This window comes from Carlito syrichta, unplaced genomic scaffold (assembly GCF_000164805.1).
Source record: "Carlito syrichta isolate Samal-C Ts95f unplaced genomic scaffold, Tarsius_syrichta-2.0.1 Scaffold301936, whole genome shotgun sequence".
Lineage (NCBI taxonomy): Eukaryota > Metazoa > Chordata > Mammalia > Primates > Tarsiidae > Carlito > Carlito syrichta.
The window spans coordinates 187,333-209,525 of NW_007246032.1; the positions used below are offsets into that span (position 1 = coordinate 187,333).

At 46.2% G+C, this 22,193-nt stretch overlaps 1 protein-coding gene across 1 annotated transcript in view; it reads right to left on the reverse strand.

Moving 5' to 3' along the window:
• Positions 1–21,482, reverse strand: part of PHC2 (polyhomeotic homolog 2) — a 182,697-nt gene extending 161,215 nt beyond the window's left edge. Inside the window, exon 1 of the mRNA XM_008055735.2 lies at positions 21,341–21,482. The gene's annotated coding sequence lies outside the window, so the exon portion shown is untranslated. The remainder of the gene's footprint in view (positions 1–21,340) is intronic.
• Positions 21,483–22,193: the final 711 nt, after the last annotated feature.

Sequence of the window (22,193 nt, forward strand, 5' to 3'; positions counted from 1 at the left end):
CAAAAAAAAAAAAAAAAAAAAAAAAAAAAAAGAGAAAGAAAGAAAGAAAAAGAAAGCTTTAAGAAAAAATCTCACATTCAGCATCTTTGCTAAACATTATTTAGTTTAATAATTTGTTTCTAGAATTTCTTGTGTAGATAATGATGATAGCATCTTGTAAATGGTAACTCTTGTTCTTCCTTTAAAATAGGTATACTTTTAACAGTAATTAAAAATTTTCTTATTCTTCTGACTGAGGCTTCCATTATAAAACTGAACAGAAGTAATTTTAATGGTCTCATCCTTGACTTTAAATAGAATGCAACAAACAGTTCACCATTAAGGATTATGTTTGCTAACCTGGGTAACATAATGAGAACCTGTCTCTACAAAAAGTAAAAAATAGTTGGGCATGGGGGTGCTTGCCTGTAGTCCTAGGTACTCGGTAGGCTGAAGTGGGAAGATCACTGAGTGAGTTGCAGTGAGCTATGATCCCACCAATGCACTCCAGCCTGTACCACAGAGTGAGACCTTGTCGTTTTTTAAAAATTATATTTGTTATATATGTAGGGTGGGTACTAGTTTACAAGTCAACAGTTTTTTCTCTCTCAAGTTATGTATTTATTATTTTTAGAAACTGGGTCTTATTCTGTTACCTAGGCTAGAGTATAATGGTGTGATCATAGCTCACTGCAGCCTCCAACTCCTAGGATCAAATGATTTTCCTGTCTCAGACTCCAGAGTAGTCAAGACTATAGGCACACACCACCATACCTTGCTAATAAAAACAATTTTTGTTTTTTAGAGACGTGAACTCCCTGTGTTGCTCAGGGTAGTCTCTAACCCCTGTCATTTATTTTGCCTCAGCCTCCTTAGTAGCTGGGATTACAGGTGTGGGTGTTGACAATTTTTAAAAATCATGAACAGATATTGACTTGTACCAAATAGTGTACCACTTGTTTGAGATAATCATAAAATCCCTTTCCTTTTATATTTCAGCTCTGCCTTGAATCTTGGCTCTATCCTGGTAGTGCATGTCAAGGTCAAAGCCACAGGGGCAGGAATGGAGCCCACAGTCTTCTGAAGTGAAGCGTGGGCTTTTTGGAATTTTCCACATGGAATACTAGAAGACAGCCATGATGGCAACATTTTGATGTATTATTTTGCTTACAAAATATCTGCTTTGTAAAAAATCCTGACTTACTCCTGCTTTCTGTTAGGAGTAAGGAGAGCAAGTAGTAACTGGAGTGATGAAGACAGAAACCCCATTCTGACACCCATATGTCATTGGCAGCAATCCTAGGAAGTGGGTATTAGTGTGCTTATTTTACAGATGAGGAAATTGAAGCTCAGAGAGCTGAAGTACCCTGGCCACAATAACAGCAGAGCGGGATCCTGGATCTATGACTCCAATCTTGTGCCCAGAAACACTGCTAGCTTCCTTAGAACAGAGAAGTGAAACCTGGCCCCATCTCACCACTTTTGTGCCTTTTCCTTTCCCTGGCCTTTGGAGCCTCAGCTGTAAGTATTTCTCAGTCTCATCCAGTTACCCTGCAGGTCTCCAGTTTGGAAGCACTGTGGCCCTCTGACTGTGCTTCCAGACTTCCTGGGCACACAGGGGGCTGTGTACCCTTTACTGTTGTGAGTATTGTCTATGTGTATTATAGAGGGGGAGGGTAGAGTCTGGAAAAGGGAGAGGGGCAGAGTGGGATTCTGATTCTGCTTCTCTCTGGACCAGGGTTGTGCCGAGATGGACAGGCACTTGCTGTTGCTGTGTCTTCTCCTGTTCCTTCCTCTGACCACAGGCTGGACTATATCTAACTGCCTAGTGACCCAAGGCGCCCGGCTGTCTCTCCTCTCCCGTTTTTTTCTGACCTGCCCCTTGAATTCCAGGCTGTCCCTTCTCGCCGGATGCAAGTCCGTGAGCAACCTGACACAAGCCTTGGACGCTGTGCCACAGAGTGTGGAGGGGCTCTGTCTCTTTGGTTCCTTTTCTGTTCTGCCCCAGGATGCCTTCTCCAACTTCCCCAAGCTCAAGGTTCTGGGGCTGAGTCTGCATCCCACCCAGCTCCTGCCAGGAGCTCTCCGGGGCTTGGGACAACTGCAGCATCTTCGTTTCATGTCTCCTCCCACGAGACCATTCATCTTCCTACCTCCTGATGCCTTTGGTGACTTGAGATCCCTCTGGCATCTTGCTTTCTGGGGCCCCTGCCTGGATGGGAACTCGAATGTCCGGTTACCTCCCAGTCTACGACGGCTGTCTATCCAGTCCACCTGCCTTCAGGATGTGGGGATGTTAGCTGACATCTTCCCAGATCTGGTGCATGGCCCCTCCTCTGGGGATGCCTGGTCCTTAGACATGCTGAATCTGTCATTCAACAAACAGCTGAAGATGGGCAGTCCTGGGACCCTCCGGGGCCTCAAACTTGGGACTCTGAATCTGGACCACACAAAGATGAAGGCAACTGCAGTGGTGGGTCTGGGGTTGCAGAAGTTGGATGCCCTCTCTGTGATGAACACTCACACGGTCAAGCTGCCTGGTGAGACAGTTGCCCATTTTGAGCTGCAAGAGCTGAATTTGGGAATGAATCGGGTAAGTCACATACCTCTGGAAGCCCTGGCTTCCTGCCACAGTCTGAAGATCTTGGATCTTCACAACAATAAACTGACTGAGCTACCACCTGGTTTCCTAGCGGCCATGCCCAGGCTTCAGAGACTGAACCTGGCCGACAACCAACTGCAGAGTCCCATGCTGTGCATGAACGAGACAAAGACTGTGTCAGGACTGCGGTCCCTGGATCTGTCCAGCAATGGGCTGCATACGTTGCCCCCTGGCCTCTTCTCCTGCTTGCCTCACTTGCAGGAACTGCAACTTCGAAAAAACCAGCTGGTTTTTCTGAAAGACCAGGTATTCCAGGGCCTACAGAGGCTAGAGACTTTGAACTTGGGCAGCAATCCATTGATATCCCTGAGTAAGGGCTGGTTGGCTTCTCTACCTGCACTGAGCACCCTAAACCTGCTAGACACCCACATGTCATTGAGTCCAACCTGGGACTTCCGGGGCCCAGAAAGTCTGCAGGACTTGAGACTGCAGTTCTCCTCTGACCCTTCTGAGGTAATGTTGTCCCTGCCCACAAGTCTGACTAGCATGGAACTTCATACAGGCTCAGGGATGGAGCATTGGAAGTTGTCTGCTAATGTCTTTCCAGTCTTGCAGATCCTGACTTTAAAAGACTGGGGACTGCAGCTGGAGACCCAGAATCTCTCCAAGGTCTTCCCTGCCCTTCATCAACTCTCCCTGCTTGGCAGTAGCTTGGAGGCTGTCTGCTCCCAGGGCACCTCCAGATTCTTCCTCTGGCAACTCCCCAGACTCCAGTCCCTGAGTATACAAGGAGACAGGCACAGGCCCAGGCCGTGCTGTATCACGGGGCTGCCCAGCCTACGAGAGCTGAAGCTGCAGGCACTGCAGTCCCGAGCCCGGGCCCGCCCAGTGCGGCTTGAGGAGCTGGTGGGTGAGTTGCCCAAGCTGGAGGTGCTGCAGCTGTCCCAAACAGGGCTGGAGACTCTATCTGCTGCTGCTTTCCAGGGTTTGGGCAGTCTCCAGGTCTTAGTGCTAGACTGGGAGAAAGACCTGGTTCTGGATGGCAGCCTCCAGGAGCATAGTCCACAGATGCCCCAGTACATGTACATTCTGATTGCCTCCTTGGCTTGTCAGTGTGCCAATGCCTGGGTGGGGCCCTGGCTTGAGCGGTCCCCCAGAACGTACGTACACATAGAATCACAGCAGCTGTGCCAGCCAGAAGCTGGGGGCCACTCCCAGAAACCCCTTTTCCCCTTTCTCTGGAGTCACTGCCCCAAGATTTCAGGGTTGGAGCTTTTTCTAGGCAGTTCCTTCCTGCTACTTCTGCTGGTCTCCTTGCCCCTTCTATGGGAAGCCAAGAACTCCTGGATCCTCTATCTCCAGGCCTTGTTCATGGCATGGTTCCAGGGTCTAAGGGGTCGGAGGGATGAAGGCAAGAGGTTTCTCTACGACATGTTTGTGTCCCACTGCAGGCAAGATGAGGGCTGGGTGGTGACGGAGCTGCTGTCTGCTCTGGAGGGCTGCCCTCCAGCTGGTCGGGGACTGCGCCTCTGCCTCCCTGAGCGAGATTTTGAGCCAGGTAAGGATGTGGCCGACAATGTGGCAGACAGCATGGCTGGCAGCCGGGTCACGCTCTGTGTGCTGAGTCACCAGGCCCTGCACACCCCCCGCTGCCGCCTGGAGCTCCGCCTGGCCACCTCCCTGGTGCTGGCTGCCCCCCATCCCCCTGTGCTGCTTCTGGTCTTTCTGGAGCCCATTTCCCGTCACCAGCTTCCCCGCTACCATAGACTGGCCTGGCTGCTCCGCCAAGGAGACTATTGCATGTGGCCCAAGGAAGAGGAAAGAAAGGGTGACTTCTGGGCTTGGCTGGGGAGCAGACTGAAGCAGTATGGGATACTGTAGAGTGGGCACATGTGTGCGGGAGGGTGGGGGCAAGAAAAGCAAGCCAGCCTGGCAGAGAGATGGTGGGTATGTGTGGGCTGTGAGATTTAACTCAGTTTCCAGTAGGAGGCAGGGGTGCTGCACGTGCGGGGAGGATCAAATGTTGGGAACATGGGCTTTGGGAAGGCTCCGGAGGCTGAATAAGAAAATTTGGAGGATGGCAGGTGGCCATGTGGTATGCGATATGATTTCAAGATTTCCAAATCCTCAATAAATTGAGTAAAATCATTAAATGCTTGGTTCCATTGAACTTTTTTTGTTTATAGTAGCCCACACCAGACAGAAGTGAAGGAGTTGGAGTCACAGAAACAGTAGCCCAGAGGAAACAAAGTTGGGAATTCATGGAGAGTGAGAGGACGGAGGATGGGGTCTGGGCAGTCCCAAGCTATAAATGGGGTCCAGGCCAAGTTCATCCAGATCACCAAGGGGTGAAGAGTCCCCCTTTGCTATCTGGGTTATAGAGGAATTGGCAGCTGAGGACCAAAAAGCTGGGATGCTGCCCAGGAGGTAGCTGACTGATCGCCTGTTCCCTCAGTAAAAACACAAAGGGCTGTTCACATCTATCTCCTTTTGAGGCTCATAGCAGCACCAGAAAGAGGAGCCACTCCTTTGTCACTCCATGTTCTGACCAGGCTACACCACTTGTGGCTTCTAGGACACCATGCACTGTTGTCTCCAGGCTTTTTGCATGTACTGCTTCTGCATAGAAGGGCACCTTTCCCCTGGGGACTCCCAACTATTTTTATTTTTTGGAGACAGGATCTTGCTCTGTTGCCCAGGCTGGATTATTACAGTGGCATGATCATAGCTCACTGCACCCTTGAACTTCTGCATTCAGGTGAATCTACTGCCTCCACCAGAGAGTGGCTAGGACAACTAGTGTGTGCCAACACATTCAGCTAATTTTAAAATTTTTTGCAGAGACTAGGTCTCATTATGTTGCCCAGGTAGTCTCAAACTTGCTTCTAGTCATTCTTCTGCTTCGGCCTCCCAGAGTGCTGGGATTGCAGTCATGAGCCTCTGCACTGGCCTAAGTATTCTTTAAGATGTAGCTTGGGCATCACTTCCTCCAGTTGTTTTCCCTGACCTCCCAGCACTGGGGAGAGTGGTTGTCTCTGGGCTCCCACAACTTCCTGCACCTCCATTTCTCAGATAACTGATCATAGACCTAAAAGTCCCTAGAAGCTGACTCCAAAATTGGGTGCACAAGATGGTGACACCAGGGTGAGGAAAGAAAATGTTGTAACTTCTATTTCTATTTATTTTTAACTTCATTTTGTTCTGAAGATAGACTACCTGGTTTTTAGCCACGTGGCTTTGGAATGTACTTAACTTCCACTCTTGTGTACCTCTCTGGACTTCAGTTTCCTTTCTGTAACATGGCTTAGTATTAGCCCCTCCCTCAAAGGGTTTTGTGAAGATTAAATGAGTTAATATGTATAAGGCACTGGGAACAGGACCTAATAATGCTTTGCAAATGTTCGAGAAAAGTTAGCTATTACACGTACATCATTTATAAGTAAATAAATACACCTATGTTGGGAGGGTGTGATCAAGAATGATTTACCATAGGAGTGCTCTGCTGGGAATGTTTAGTGGTCAGGCTCTGGGTGCAGGGACCAGGTTTGCTTCATCTCTGCATCCTTAGAGCCTAGTGTCAGCCCAACTCAGAGAGGGTCTTGATAGACAACTGTTGTAGAATGCTTGCAAACCCAATCCACTGAACGAGAGAGAACCTGGATCTGGTTCAAGCTTCTTGCTTATTTCTGTATGACACTAGATGTACTTGACTTCTTGGGGCCTTCCTTAGATTTCCTCTTCTGGAAAATGCCAGATTTTTTTTTTTTTATTCGAAGTCTCACTGTCTCCCAGGCTGAAGTGCAGTGACACACTCAGGGCCACCACAGCCTCAACCTGCTGGGCTCAGGCGATCCTTCCACTTCAGCCTTCTAAGTAACTGGAACTACAGTTAATTTTTTGATGTATTGTAGAGACGTGGTCTTGTCACGTTGCTCAGGCTGGACTCGAACCTGGGGGCTCAGGTAATCCTCTTGCCTTCGTGTCGCAAAGTGTTGTGATTAAAGGCGTGAGCCAACACACCCGGCTAAAATGCCAGACTTTAATTAGAAAAAGGTTAAGGGAAACCATAGACTACATTCAGGCAGGATTTAGGGTGAGGCGCGCCCTCTTGTGTCCTAATGATGTCCTTTTCTCTGTGCACAGTGAGCTCCCTCTTCTTTAGGGCAGATCACAGTGGAGTGGACTTCCTTACCTGATTCTGCAAAGCTGCCTGTCCAGCTTCTGGTTCTGACACTCCCTCAGATGTCTCCAGCTCCACTCCCACCCCATAGTGCCACACTGTTTCTCCCACCTCAGAGTCTTCCCCACTTCCACATACGGTCTCTTCCTCATGTAGTGTGGACTCTGTGTCACATGTCCAGGGGTTGAAGTCCCAGCCCTAGTACTTATTGGCTCTGTGATCTTAAGCAGGTTATTTCATTTCTCTAAGCCCCTATTTATTTCCTCTTTGTAAATTGGCACCAACAATACCAACATCATAGGGCTATTGTGAGATTTCAACAACAAGGAGTGTTTATAGGTTGCCGTAACATTTACTGGGGAAAATTACAGGAGCAATTTTACATATCAATAAGTCGGAACATGTTTCACAGAGAAGAAATTTGAACTTGGTCATTAAAACTAAGATATAGAATTCCCCTACTTTAACACTAGCCAACGTGTATAGAGCCCTTACCATATGCTAGTTATTGTCAATTTGCCCTAAGTCTCATACCATTAAAAAATATTAATCGCTAATGATACTTCCCCCCATTTATTCCTCTCAACAACCTTTTCAGGAAGATGCCATTATTATCATTCCCATTTCGCAGAAGAGGAAACAGGCATATAGATGTTAAGCAATTTGTTCAAGGTTTCACAACCAGTGAGTGGCAAAGCTTGCATTTTGTGTTTGAAAGTAAGAAGTTTCAGATACAAGTAGCTTGACTTCAGAGGCCATGCTTTATCTGCTTCATTTAATTTAGCCCTCACAATAACTTGTGATACAGGTTCTATTATATTACCGGCATTTTACACATGAAAAACCCCAAGACAAAGCAAACGCAACAATTTGTTCAAGACCTCACAGTTGGAAAGTAGTGGGTTTGGATTTGGATTCATGTCTGGCTAGAAAACCCACATTGACAACCCCATATTAGATTGCTCATATCCCAAAGTATTAACAGTGGTACAAAGCAACTACATTTGTGGTAGGATAATTCTGGAATAAGATTAACATTCTTCCAACACCGTCTAAGTGCCAAGTTCTATACTAACTGATTTACATAATAATAACTAACACTCGCTGTGCGTTCTTAGAACTCAGAGCCCGAGTTAATGGTTTTGGACCTATTATCTCATTGAAGCCTCACAAAAACCCGGTGACATGGATGCTATTATTACTGAAGTTGAGAAAAAAGTGAAGAAAGCGATGTTCAGAAATTATCCGAAGTCACGCGGCTTAGCTGTGAGCTGGAAATTGAAACTGCAACCGTCCAGTTCTCTCCAGCTCACCAGGCTGGTCATCGCGTCACCCTTTCTCCTTATTTCTTAGTTTCTGCTTTGATCTCTTAGGATCTCTGGCTCTCACTCAGCCCCTTCAATAGGCCCCGCCCCCTTCTGCTCTAGTGCCCGCCTACTGGGTGTAGCAGTTAGCTCAGAGCCAGTGCGAAAGGTAGGATCACAACAGACCCCGCCCCCGTGTGTTGAAGCCGTTCTGATTTGCTCCAGTGCCAGGCTCCGTGAGAAAATGCCATTTCTATTGGCCAATGACCTGGGAGAGGTAGTAAAGGGCGGGGGTCAGACTCCGCGCCGTTCGGACTCCGCGTCCCAGCATTCTCTGCGCGAGCCCTGGAGCACTTCCGCCCTCTTGTGAAGTGGGTGTCTCGGTGGGTGAGTCCGGGTGGCGGGGCGGGGGCAGCTGAGACTCAGGCTCTTGGATGAAAACCCAGGAGATGGTGGTGCCACGGGGGGCTGGGGAAGGTGAGAGGGGAGAAAGAAGCTTCTGCGTGGGGGTGGAGGGTGAGGGGCGGGCAGAGGATGAAGCGTCCGGAGGTGGGAAGGGTCATACGGGGGTCGGGGATGAGGAGCAGATCGAGGACCCTGGGACCCTGGGAGTGAGGAGGGTCTTAGAAAGGGCAGCAGGTGAGGAGGCAGAGAGAGGTCTTGGAGGTGGGAGAGCCAGAGAAGGGTCTGGAGACCACAGGGGAAAAGCTAGAGGGTCTGGGGCCCTGGCAGAAGTGAAGCTAAGAGAGCTTGAAGCCCGACCTTAAAAATAGTGTTTTCAGTCTATACCTGCCCGCCTAGACAGACGTAGCTAATTGGAGCCCTCTCTAGTGGTTGTGACTCTGGAACCCAGTAGGTTTGTGTTCTACCCCAAACCTGCACTTCTGTCCTTATGCCTGATAGGGGTGTATGCACCTCATCCACTTGCCTACCTCCCTGCTTTACCCTGTGATTCCCCTCGGATAATTCCACATCCAAGGATCTTCAACTCTTTCCTTTTCTTTAATATTTTCGGTCTGCCCCTTTCTTGGCAGATTTTTTGCAGAAGCCTCTTCTTTTTCTCTTTGCCAGCATGAACAAACACATTGCAGCTGGTGGGATCTGTTGAACCCACAAATCTGATTATGCCTTCTCCTGCTTAGAAACTTTCATTGATTACCATTGCCTGTAGAATTCAGTCCACACACCTTAGCTTAACATTGCAGACCCTTGATAAACTCCTTTTGCAGTCTAATCTTTGTATACCACACCTTCCTGGGCTGTCAAGGGGTTCCCCATTTCCTTGGTAAGCCATTTAATTTTCCATCATTAAATATGCTGTTCTCTTTGCTTAGAATATTCCCACCCCCTTTCTCTGCTAAGAGAACCACTTTTCAAGAACCAACTCAACTCTTACTTAGCAGATTAAGTGACCCCCCCCCACGTGCAGCCCCCTGACTTTTCTTACTGTGTTTGCCACATTCAATCATAATTACAACTTTTTGGTTTCTTCCTTTAGACTGTGAGCACCTCCAGGACAGGAACAGTGTCTCAGTCACCTCCATTTCCCTGTTACCCTGTTTAGAGCAGTAAACACTTGATGTAAATCAGTAAACACTTGATGAATGTGTGAATAAAGTGCATCCAGGGTAAACTTTGCTATACCAAGCTTGAAGACTGCCAAATCCAGTGGATTTCCAGGGTGGGAGCTTTAGTGTACTGCAGCCTGTCAGGGCCAGGAAGCTGAGGCTGATTCATTGTTAATGGGAGTTTAAGCCCTGGGTGGCAAATACATGGGATATGTGCTGCCCCTATCCCTGCTGGTGTCCCTGGGTAGTCATGGCTATTGTTCACAGTACATAGTCACACAGTACTCAGAGCCCTCAGCACACTATTCTAGGAAGCCACTTCCAGTTGATTGAAATTTGTTCCTTAAATGAAACCCGTTTGCTCTCTTTGATTTAAGTGCTTAAGTGTGAAGTCAGCCTGTTTTAAGCCATTGTTTGGACCATCAGCCAAGTGGGCCTGACAGCCTTTGAAAGGTTCCAGTTTTTTGTCTTTGGGGTTCACAGACCAGTCTTCGAGTTTCCCATGGAACTGAAGAGCACCTTCTTTTCCCATCCTGCTGTTCACTGAGTGGGCTTCTCACGTCCACAATCCTACTACCCCAGGAGCCAACATGCCTCTCAGTTTCCCTGAGTAAAGGGATCCTCATTTTGATGACATGCAGCACCTATCCCTCATCACTTGGGTAATCCGTACCCTTTCTATGTCTTCCTGGCTATTGGAAGACAGCTTTGAGATCATTCAGCTGACAGATGGCAGAGTGGCAGCCCATGCTGAATGAAGTCCACCATCATGCTTTTTTAATCCTCATGGTGTGTGAAACAATTTTGAGTTGGTTGTCAACATCTAAGTTTCCAGAGTTCTAGTTTCTTTTGGAAAACTTGAAAGGCCTGGGATACTTTGGACCCACGTTCCCCCCGGCATTCTGTAGTTAGCTATGGTCCCCACCCAGTCACTTCCCACCTTGATTCATGACCTTGCTGGCCCTAGTGGGCTGATTTTAGCTTTGCTGCCCTCTTGCTCTGCTCCCATCATACCAATTGGGGAACCTGGGGAAACTATTGTAGAGAGTCAGGCTGTAAGCTGCAGCCTAGATAGGCAGGCACAGGGGCTATATGACCTGTCCAAAGTCATACAGCTGATAAATGGCAGAGGTGGAGCTAGAACCCCATTCTGCTCCCTCCTTCTTTACTGTTCTTTCCACTTTCCCATACAATCTTCTCAGGAGTTTTGATAACTAGTAGACATAGAGGAGGCCATGGGAGGCAGTTAAGAAAAAAGCGATCAGGGCTTAGATTCTAACTTCGCCACTTACCGGTTGTATAACCTTAAGTGAATCTTCTTCCTAGCTTAGTTTTCCTGTATGTAACTGAGGATACAGTAGAGTCCTACCTTATCAGATAATTACATTCTAAAGTCTCCACAAGGGCCTGGTGGTTCATGCCTGTAATCCCAGAACTTTGGGAGGCAGAGGCAATTAGGATTGCTTAAATCTAGGGATTCGAGACCAGTGTGGGAAACTTGGCAAGCCTTCATCTCTACAACAAATTAAAAAATAAACCAGGTGTGGTGGCACACATCTGTCGTTCCAGCCACTTGGAAAGCTGAGGCAGAAGGATCACTTGTATCTAGCCGGTTGAGACAGCGGTATCTGTGAGTGTGTCACTGTTCTCCAACCTGGTCGACAGAGTGAGACTCCTAGTCTAAATAAATAAATAAATAGATAGATAGATAGATAGCTAGATAAACATATAAATAAATAAGTCAGCACAGAAGGTGAACATCACATTTAGTCAAAAACCACTATCAGCTTGAAAAGAGTGAGACTCCTAGTCTAAATAAATAAATAAATAGATAGATAGATAGCTAGATAAACATATAAGTAAGTCAGCACAGAAGGCGAACATCACATTTAGTCAAAAACCACTATCAGCTTGAAAATCCTTTGGTGGGGAGCCATTTCAGAAATCAACACACTGCCTTTCAGTAAGCTAACCCGTGCAGCCAGGTTTTCTTGCTTGAACATTAGATGAAAGAGTTAGTTAGCCTGTGTTAGGGACTGTGCTGTATGGAAGATGCTTCACTCACACTCAGTGGATAGAGAGGCTCGAGGGAACTAAGACCAACCTGGGCAATAGCAAAGTCATGGATGTCATCACCACCTGCTGACTCTGGAACAGACACATAGTGAATTGCACTGGCTGCACTGTTTAATTATGCTCTTTCTTTCTGGTCTTTGTAGTGGAAGTTAGACATCAGTGAGATGCAGCTCGACACTAATGACACTCCTGTTTGTTTGCCTGGAGGATTCAGTGACATTTTGAATGTTGAGCATGTAGCATCATGCCTGGCATGTTGTAGACACTTAATAAATGAGTACTCTTGGAGGTTGCTGATCCTAGTGAGGCCCAGATATTCCTGGTGGTCTCAATTACTGAGGAATGCCCTGTCCTTTTCCCTTGGTCACTTCTGCATGAAGTTACCCTGCTGCTGACTGACTGTTGACCTCTCTCTCTCTCCCAATGATAGGCTGCTATTCGTTTCATTCTAAGATTGGAGTAGAACAGGTTGTGATGATACATGGTCCCTGGGGCTTTCTGATTTCTCTTTCAGACTAACCTTTGGAATTTTCATCTTTCCAGATGAAATTACCTGCTATCCTAGACTTTGGGCTTCGGACCTGGTGGGACTGCTAGTTACCTGTTTTGTTGGAGTGTTCCCTTTATGCAGGAGCACAAATGTCTTTGCTTGCTTATTGACTATTTCTCACTAAACTGTAATTTTTATGAAGGTAGGGACTGTGTGTCCCAGCTGTTGGATCTGTAGCTTCCAGAACAGTGTGGGTTCCAGAACAGTACCTATATAGTAGGCACTCTATAAAATGGTTGGTGAATTAGTTCCTGTGTGAGAGAGTAACAGAAATGTGTTTGAGCTATTGTAGCAGTAAGGCTGTGAATAACAATTAAACTTTATGAAAGGTTAATTCTTTGGGTTATTAATGGATCATCCATATCCCATTAGACTTTAGATGTACCAGGTTTACCATTTTAATAAATGTCAGTCCAACTTTTATTGGCCACTGGTTCAGGTTGAGTGCAGCACTGAGGTGTGTTCAGCCCAATCCCCACCTTTGCAGAATGAATGTTAGCTGGATATGCACTGGTATGTTAATATATGGTAATTGCCCTCACACCCTTCCTCTCCAGGCCACAAGGAGAGCACCCTTAAAGGAATGCCACCCAAGCTTTAAGTTTCAGGAAGAAAGGCCTTTTTGAGGGGTAACATTGGGAACCCAACTTGAGGGAAGGTTATAGACCGGACACATGTAGGAGTCAGGAAGTCTGCCCTGGGGCCGGATCATGGAGGTCTGGGATGCCAGGCTAAGGCGTTTAGGCATGTTCCAGAGGATTGAATCCTGTGTGCTAGCTGCTGGCTTTGGTACCAGATTGTAGTCTCACTTCCTGCCTGTGGGAAAGGGGCACAGGGGCATCTCTTAGCATCCCTGTCCCATGCAAAGGTGGGGGAAGGTGTGGGGGAAGTGAGGAAAGGGAGGTTTCTGGGTCCTGTTGCTCACTCTCTGTCCTTTGTCTTTCTGTCTTCAGAGCCTTGGGGAGCGTCCCCTCTCCTGGAGGATACACCGTAGGTGCAGGAAGACGTTGGACGAGGACAGCCCAGCTGAAGAGGCATCCAGGTTAGACCATGGCTGTGGCCTTGGAATCCCAGGCCTCTTCCCCAGCAGGGCCTGAAGAACTCCTGATTGTGAAACTGGAGGAGGACTCATGGGGATCAGAATCCAAACCCCAAGAGAAGGAATGTGACCCTGTCCATGGCCCTGAGGCCTCTCGCCTGCGTTTCCGGCAGTTCCAGTACAGGGAGGCAGCTGGACCACACGAGGTCTTCAGCCAGCTCTGGGCTCTCTGCTGTCGTTGGCTAAAGCCAGAGATCCACCTCAAAGAGCAAATCCTGGAGCTGCTGGTGCTGGAGCAGTTCCTGACTATCTTACCTAGGGAGGTCCGGGCCTGGGTGCAGGCGCGCCGCCCTGAGAATGGTGAGGAGGCAGTGGCCTTGGTGGAGGATTGGCATCGAGAGGTCCAGGCTGCAGGACAGCAGGTGAGGCAGGTGGTCTGTCCTCCAAGGAGCGGATCGGGCTAGGCAGTGGGGCTGTGACTAGGTTAGTAATGGGCAAAATCACAGTAATAATAATTATTGAGCAACAGACATTTATTGACCATGGCTAAATTCCAGGCACTGTTCTAAGTGCTTTACATGCACTAACTCAATCTTGTCAACAGTTTAATGAGATAGTGCTGTTGTCTTGATTTTACTAATAAGGAAACAGAGGCAGAGACAAGATAGGTAATTTACTCAAGGATACACAGCTACTAGATGATAGAGCCAGGATTTGTACTCAGGCATTCTAACTCTAAAGCCTTAATGCCTAACTACTGCTCCAAACTGCCTCCCAGTACCTAAACCACAGTCTGGTTAATTTGTATTGTGTTTTTTAACCAAATAAAACCATTTTACATATGTGATCTCTTTGGATGCTTATAGCAGTAGTATAGGTAGACAGAAACAGTATTATCTTCGCTATTTTATAGATGAAACTAAGGCCTAAAAGTCATGTGGCCCACAAAGACCATTAAGTGAACCAGAGCCTAACCCAGATCCTTAGGTTCCAGGGTTCTTTCCACTATATGACAGATGCCTCATCTGCGAACCATGGGAATTAAAATACTTTTGAGCCCTGAGGCTTAGATGAAATATTAACTGACAATGTGAGCACTCATTATATCCGACACTTTTCTAGGCTTTTTATATATATTCCTCATCTAATCAACCCAGAAGTCCAGTAAGGTAGGTACTGTTATCATTGCCAGTTTTCAAAAGAGTAAACAGAGACAGAAAGGTAAGTAACTTGTCTAAATTTATGTAACTAGCCAGGTGTGGTGGCTCACACCTGTAATCCCAGCACTTTGGAAGGTGGAGGCTAGTGGATTGCCTGAGCTCAGGGGTTCAAGACCAGCCTGAGCAACATGATAAGACCTCGTCTCTACAATAAATTAAAAAAATCAGTGTGGTAGCATGTGCCTGTGGTTCCAGCTACTTGGAAGGCTGAGGCGGAAGGATCCCCTGAAGCCAGCAGGTCAAGGATGTGGTTGCTGTGAGTGTGCCACTGTACTCCAGCCTGGGGGACAGAGACTCCGACTTAAATAAATAAATAAATAAAATTTATATAACCAAGTGATATATCAGAGGTAAGGAAAGTGAAAGTATTGTGGATTTAATATTTGCAATTTCAACAATTTGCAAATTATCCTGAAGACCTAGTATATAATGTATAATTTTGCTGTTATACAAATTTTGAGTTCTGCTTCAGAGCTGGTATATGTAGTACAGATCCTTTAGTTGGCAGTGGGTTAAGCCAGCCATCCAAAACCTTCATCTAAATATAACTATTGTTCTCCATTTGTTGTGATATTATACTTAACTGCATTATGATATTCTTGTGATATTATACTTAGCTGCATTATGTTTGGGGAAATCACAGGTTTGGGAACATATCCCTTGCAAATGGGCAGAGGTTTTCTGTATATCTAAAGTGCAAAGCTCTGTACAGATGTGACATTGGGGGATGACAGGTTTAAGGCAGCAGTCTCCAACCTTTCTGGCATCAGGGACCAGTTTCATGGAAGATAATTTTTCCGTGGAGCGGGGATGGGGGAATGGTTTCAGGATGATTCAAATGCATAGCATTGATTGTGCACTTTATTTCTATTATTATTACACATTGTAATATATAATGAAATAGTTATACAACCACCATATACAAAAAGAGGTACAGATGGAAGTGTTAAATAAAATAATGGGTGGACCATATACAGACTAAAATAAATGTTGGATTCTGACTTAAAGCCTGCCACCAGATGCAGCTGTACAATTGAAGTACATCAACTCACTTGCCACTCACTGATAGGGTTTTGTTATGAGTTGGCAAGCAAATGATTTATTATGGTCTCTGTGCAGTCAAACCTCACTGCTCATGTTAATCTGTATTTGCAGCTGTTCCCCAGCACTAGCATCACCACCTCAGCTCCACCTCAGATCATCAGACATTAGATTCTCACAAGGAGCCGGCCACCAAGATCCCTGCATGCACAGTTCACAATAGGGTTCATGCTCCCATGAGAATTTAATGCTGCCACTGATCTGACAGGAGGTGGAGCTCAGGCAGTAACGTGAGCAATGGGGAGCAACTGTAAATGCAGATGAAGCTTTGCTCACTCGCCTGCTACTTACCTTCTGCTGTGTGGCCCAGTTCCTAATAGGCCATAGACCAGTACCATGGCCTGAGGGTTGGGGCCCGGTTTAAGGTCTGTGGCTTTACTTTCTGGATTCCTTTACAAGCTGATTGAAGATGCAAAGAGAATAATATTTAAAGATAACAAAACTAAGTATGAGAGAGTGTGCCTTATTTTAATATGCAACTCCACATCCCCATATTATTTCTGTTCAAGAAGCTAGCTATTTGTCTTAAGTGGCACTAAAGAAACAAATGGACGTCTCAGGGCTTCAAAGCTGGAAGATGAACTTGAGACCCAGAGATAAGATATGACTTAAATCAAAGTCTTTATGATTCTTCAAGTCTTTATGATTCTTCATCTGTAAAATGAGAGGGTTGGACTAGACCAAAGTTTCTTTATGCCCCTGTGAGTGGACCAAAAGTTAACTGCTTCTAAAATTGAGAAAAAATAAAGTAATGGAATCTTCTCTATTATGTGTTTTTTTCCCTATGACTTTTTTTTTTTAAACTTTTCTACCTCCTCCTTAGTGTTCAGAAATTTCAAAACAAATGAGCAAGTGGCAAAAGAGCTTGTTTTTTTCAGGCACATTTGTTGTTGTTTGTGATCTTATGCTGCAAGGTACATAACTTAGTTACAATCTCTGCAAGTAAAATTTTTCCAAATCTTAATAATGATATAAAATATATTAACTATGTTTCTTAAAGTAAACCACCATCTGAGAAAGGTTGGTGTCTACAGGACTAAATGGCCCCTCAGATATTTTCCTAAAAGGGATCTTTCAGCTCTGTTTTGTTATTTTTTTTTTTTAGCTTGTTTCTTCTGTCATCACCATCTTGCAGAACCCCTCCCCCATCAGGTGTACAGGACTTAAAAATAATAAGGCTTTATATTTTAGAGCAGTTTTAGGTTCTTGGCAAAATTGCAGAAAGTACAGAATTCCCATCTATCCTCCCCCACTGTCAATATCCCTACACCGAGGGTACATTTGTTACCACTGACGAACCTACATTGACACGTTATTCTCACCCAAAGCCCATGGTTTACATTAGGGGTCACTCTTAGCGTTGGACATTATGTGGGTTGTGACAAATGTATACTGACATCTATCTGCCATTATAGTGACAAGTAGAGTAGTTTCACTGCTCTAAAAGTTCTCTGTGTTCTGCCTATTTATTCCTCTTTCTCCCTAGCCCCTGGTAACCCTGATCTTTTTACTGTCTCCATAGTTTTCCCTTTTCCAGAATGTAATATAGTTGGAACCATACAGTATGCAACCCTTTCAGATTGGCTTCTTTCCCTTAGTAATACATATTTAAATTTTCTCCATGCCTTTTCATGGCTTCACAGCTCATTTCTTTTTAGTGCTGAATAATAGTCCATTGTCTGGATGTGCTACAGTTTATACACTCATCTGCTACTGAAGGACATTTGGTTGTGTCTAAGTTTTGGCAGGTATATATAAAGCTGCTGTAATGTTCATGTGTCTGTACCATTTTGCATTTAAACCAGCAATGAATGGGAGTTCCTGTTGCTCTACATCCTTTCCAGCATTTGATGATGTCAGTGTTTTGGATTTTTGCCATTCCAATAGGTGTATAGTGGTATCTCATTTTAAAAAAAAAAAAGCAATTCCCTAAGGACATATGATGTTAAACATCTTTTCATATACTGTATCTTTATTTGAAGTTCAGCATATCAGGAAGCAAGCGTAAAAGCAGTGGTGATGTAGCTGGTACTGCTAAGAAGCGCCAAGCAATAACGATGGAAACAAAAGCAAAAATAATTGAGAGAGTGGAGCGAGGCGAAAAGATGGTAGACGTCGCTCGTTCTTATAACATGAATCGTTCAACCATCTGCACAATTCTAAAGAACAAGGACAAGATTATGGAACATGTGAAGTCTGCTGTGCCAATGATGTCAACAATAATATCAAAGAAGCGTGGAAAAGTGATGGAGGAGATGGAAAAACTTCTCAGTGTGTGGATGCAGGATCAGCATCAGCGTCAAGTCCCGCTTAGCTTAATGCTGATTCAAGAAAAGGCTAAAAGTCTTTATGAAGACTTGAAGAAGAAACACGGCAAAGAATCAGAGAGCACATCTTTTAATGCCAGCCATGGCTGGTTTCATCGGTTCAAGGCTAGAGCCAGCCTTCACAAAGTAAAATTAAGTGGCGAGGCAGCGAGTGCAGATATGGTAGCTGCTCGGGAATTTCCTGAAACTCTTCGAGAAATTATTGATGAAGGCATGTATTTACCTGAGCAGGTTTTTAATGTGGATGAGACAGGACTGTACTGGAAGAGGATGCCAGACCGAAGTTACATCAGTAAGGAGGAAAAGCTAATGCCAGGTTATAAAGCAGCAAAGGATAGGCTAACTCTGTTGTTTGGTGGCAATGCTTCTGGTGATATGAAGCTGAAGCCTCTCTTAGTTTATCATTCAGAGAACCCAAGAGCACTTAAAAACGTAGCAAAGAGCTCTCTTCCTGTTGTGTGGAAGAGTAACCCCAAAGCCTGGGTTACACAGGCCATTTTCCAGGACTGGTTTCTCCATCACTTTATCCCAGAGGTAGAGAAATACTGCTTGGAGAAGGACATTGCATTCAACATTCTTTTGCTGCTGGACAATGCTCCGGGCCACCCCCTATTCATGGATGACTTTCATCCCAATGTCAAAGTAGTGCATCTGCCACCAAATACTGCATTGCTCATGCAACCTATGGACCAGGGAGTTATAGAGACTTTCAAGAAATATTATTTACGTCATACCTTTCATCAAGCAGTAAAGGCAAGTGATGAATCAGGAACAACCTTTAGACAATTTTGGAAGGACTATAACATCTACAAGGCCATAAAAAACATTGACTTTGCTTGGTGTGAGGTTACAGCTGTTACCATGAATAGGGTTTGGAAGAACCTTTGCCCACAGTTTGTTCATGATTATCGTGGATTTGAGAGGGTGGATGAGGAGTCCAAGGAGGTCTTCAGCAACTTAGTGGCCCTTAGTAAGAAGTTGGAGCTCGATCTGCAAGAGGATGATTTTATTGAACTCCTTGCTGTGCAACATGAGGAACTTACTAATGAAGATCTGATGGAACTGGAGGCCCAGAGAAAAAATGAAGAAAAACAAGAGGAAGAAGTGACTGAAGAACCGAAGAGATTCACGATGCAGGAAATGGCAAGGGGATTTTCTTTATTTGAGGAGGCACTATTAGTTTTTGAGGCACAGGACCCAAATGTAGAACGGTACAGAAGGGTTGCAGCAGCTATTCAGAATGCAATCCAGTGCTACCGTATCATCTATTATGAGAAAAAAAGAGCTACTATCCAGACATCACTGAATCGTTTTTTTAAGAGGGAAGATAGAATTGAATCCAGCAAGGAACCAGAACCTGTGCCATCAACGTCAGGCGTGAGTGAAACTGCAGCTCATCCTCCGTCTCCTATTGCTGAAAATCCTTCAGCTGTACCATCTCCTACCTCCTCTCCCACTTCCAGTCAGTAACTCTTCTTGCCTGTTCACTCAGTGCCAGCCCCTGTATGCCAGCTGTTGTACTGTACTACATACAGTAAATACTCTACATATGAACCTTCAAGTTGCAAACTTTCTAGCACTTACAGAATCATCAATCTTAGCAGAGTACATGAGGCATGTCACCCAGTGACAACTTCTTCAGGAGACTTGATCTGAAATACAGTTCAAAACAGGACATTTGTCCAAAGTTTACCACGAATAATTCTAAAAATAAATTTTGGTGTAAGCAAAACAAAAAGGCCTTATATCTGATTCAAACAGTGGGTGAGTTTTGGGGATGAAGTCTACCTTACTACTTCTGAGCCTATCCTTACTTTGCTTCTGAATGATCAGGAAGTAAAGACAGGCTGACTAGTTGATGGCTTATGAGGTAAAATGGACTATTTACTGTCCTAGAGATAGACGATAAAGCAACAGAACAGAAATTTATTTGCTCTGGTGGCTAAGAGCTCATTAAAAGAAGCTCAATAAATGCGAGTCATGTGTGGAGACTGGGATCAAGAGAAGAGACTAAAAGGAGGGAAAGTAAGAGAAAAGAGGCATGGGAAAGTCTGTGGAGGACACGGCACTGTCTGACAGAGTCCGTGCTGTTCTGCACAACTGGCACCACACAGCAGTGGGCTCTATCACATTTGCATAATTCCTGGTCTCAGTCCTGAACTGCTTATCACAGACCAGTCCTCTCTTAAACTAGATCTTCCAGTTTCTGATCTTATTACTCATTTCCCCAGGTCTCACAGATTTGACATCCAGCATTGCTTCCCTAGTTAAGACCAGCATTTCTTCCCTGGGACTTTTTGTGTCAATTAGATTATCCCTCTCAGGATGCTGCCTCTAGTGTCACTCATTAGGCCTAGTTTTCAGGCCCTCTACCTCAGAACTGTTATTTGTTACTCCCCTTCCACTTCTATTCGTTAGACCCTAACTTGGAAAGATTTGGATAATAAAGACCAGGAGTGAGCCTCAGAAAAACTGAAGAGGGAAAACTATGGGGGAGACAAACCATAAGAAAAAAGATGCCAGTGGAAAACCGTGGTAGGAATGAGAAATTCTAGGTTACTTTTAGAAAGTTAAATTACAAGGAAGGAAAAGGCCATGGTTGTGATATCAAGCTACTCCCTGGAGATACCATACTCTTTATGTGGCTGCATTCACTGTGCCCTCTGTTTTGGCTGCCCTTCCTGTTCTTTCCAATTTTCTCTGCAAGGCCAACTCCTATTCATCCTTCAACACCTTGCTGAAATGTGTTCTCTGTAAAGCCTTCCCTGGTCCTCTCAGGCAGCTAATTGTTCCCTTCTCTGTACTTCCATGGCTCTTTACATACCCATCTATTATTCTGTTAATCACTTTTACTAGCAATTTTTTCCACCACTTCTTTCAGGACAAGGACTGATTATCTTATTCATCTTTGTATCCCCAAGACACAGTAGAGTGCCTGGCATATGCCTAGTGTTTGTTGTTGTGTGATAAAGAGACATCAAGAGCACCATGGAAGTGCAATTTGCACTTCACTTGCAAAATCAAATTGGTTCCTGGTACTTTTAATATGTAACCACGTGTTCCCTTGATTTAGAAGAAAGTTTAAATTCATAAGCAAACTCTACTGATATCACTGATACATTAGACCGTTTTTCATCTCTACTGGTGATAGAAACATTTATTCCCCCATACTTCCAAGAAACTCCCAGGGCAATGTCAGTGGCACATCTCTCGACCTAAGCTTCCACCAGTCTTAGAGAATTGGGAGAGGCGGGATAATTACAAGAAGACACTTCTGTAGCAGTCCTAGGACGGGGGGTGGGGGTGGAGGGATGATGTAAGATGAATTTAACCTTGCCTTATAAGAAGTGTGTTAGAAACTTATGTAAGAACGGCCGCTTCCTCTCTACGTAACAGACCCGATCCAGGTGTCCAGCAGTCACCTCTTCCCATGAGTGTCAGGTCATCACCTAGCATAGAAAACAAAGGGCCAGCGCTTTCTTGGGCATCCCTTCTGCAATTTGGGGGCCTGCATTTCCTTCAGGGGATTGTCCTCTTCCCAGTTCCAGCAACTCCCGGTTCCCTCTGCCGTTGCCCCCTCACGCGTGCCTTGACTCTGGGTCAAAAGCGCCGGCGGCTGGGCTGTCAGGCCGCGGCTGCGAATGGGGCGCCTCGGTCCCGCCGGACCCCTGGGTCTCCGAGCACTCCGCGGAACGAGCGGAGAAGCAGGCTGCGCAGAGCTACGGAGGCACGGGACAGTATGCGGGAAGGGGATCGGGCCCGCGAGAAGGCGCGCGTGTGCCGGGACTTCAGCTAGTCCCGGTTTCCCGCAGCCTCCTGCAAGCCTCGGCCCCAGAGCCCCCCTCAGCCGCTGTCGCGGCGGGATCCCGGCCCCGGTGCGCCGCGGTTCGTCGGTGGCCGGCCAGGACTGCTGGGTTCCCGCGCGGGCCCAACGCCGCGGATCCCTGGTTAGGCTGGCCGTCGCTCGCTTGCCGTTGCCCATGGCAGTGCCTCGCCCGGCGCGGCCAGTCGGATCGCCGCGTTCTGACCCGGCAGTAACAGCTGGGTGCCCAAAGAGTTAAGCCAGCCGCAAGGCGGCCGGCGTCTCCACCTCGGGGCTCGCCCGCCGCCTCCTGGCCCCAGCGCGTACGCGCACGCGCGTTACCTGCGGTCGCTTCCGCGCTTCTCCTCCACCTGGTGGCTCTTCCGGGGGCCGCCCTTCAGTCCGCCCCCTCGACTCGGCTCCGCGTACCCAGCTGGCTACTCGG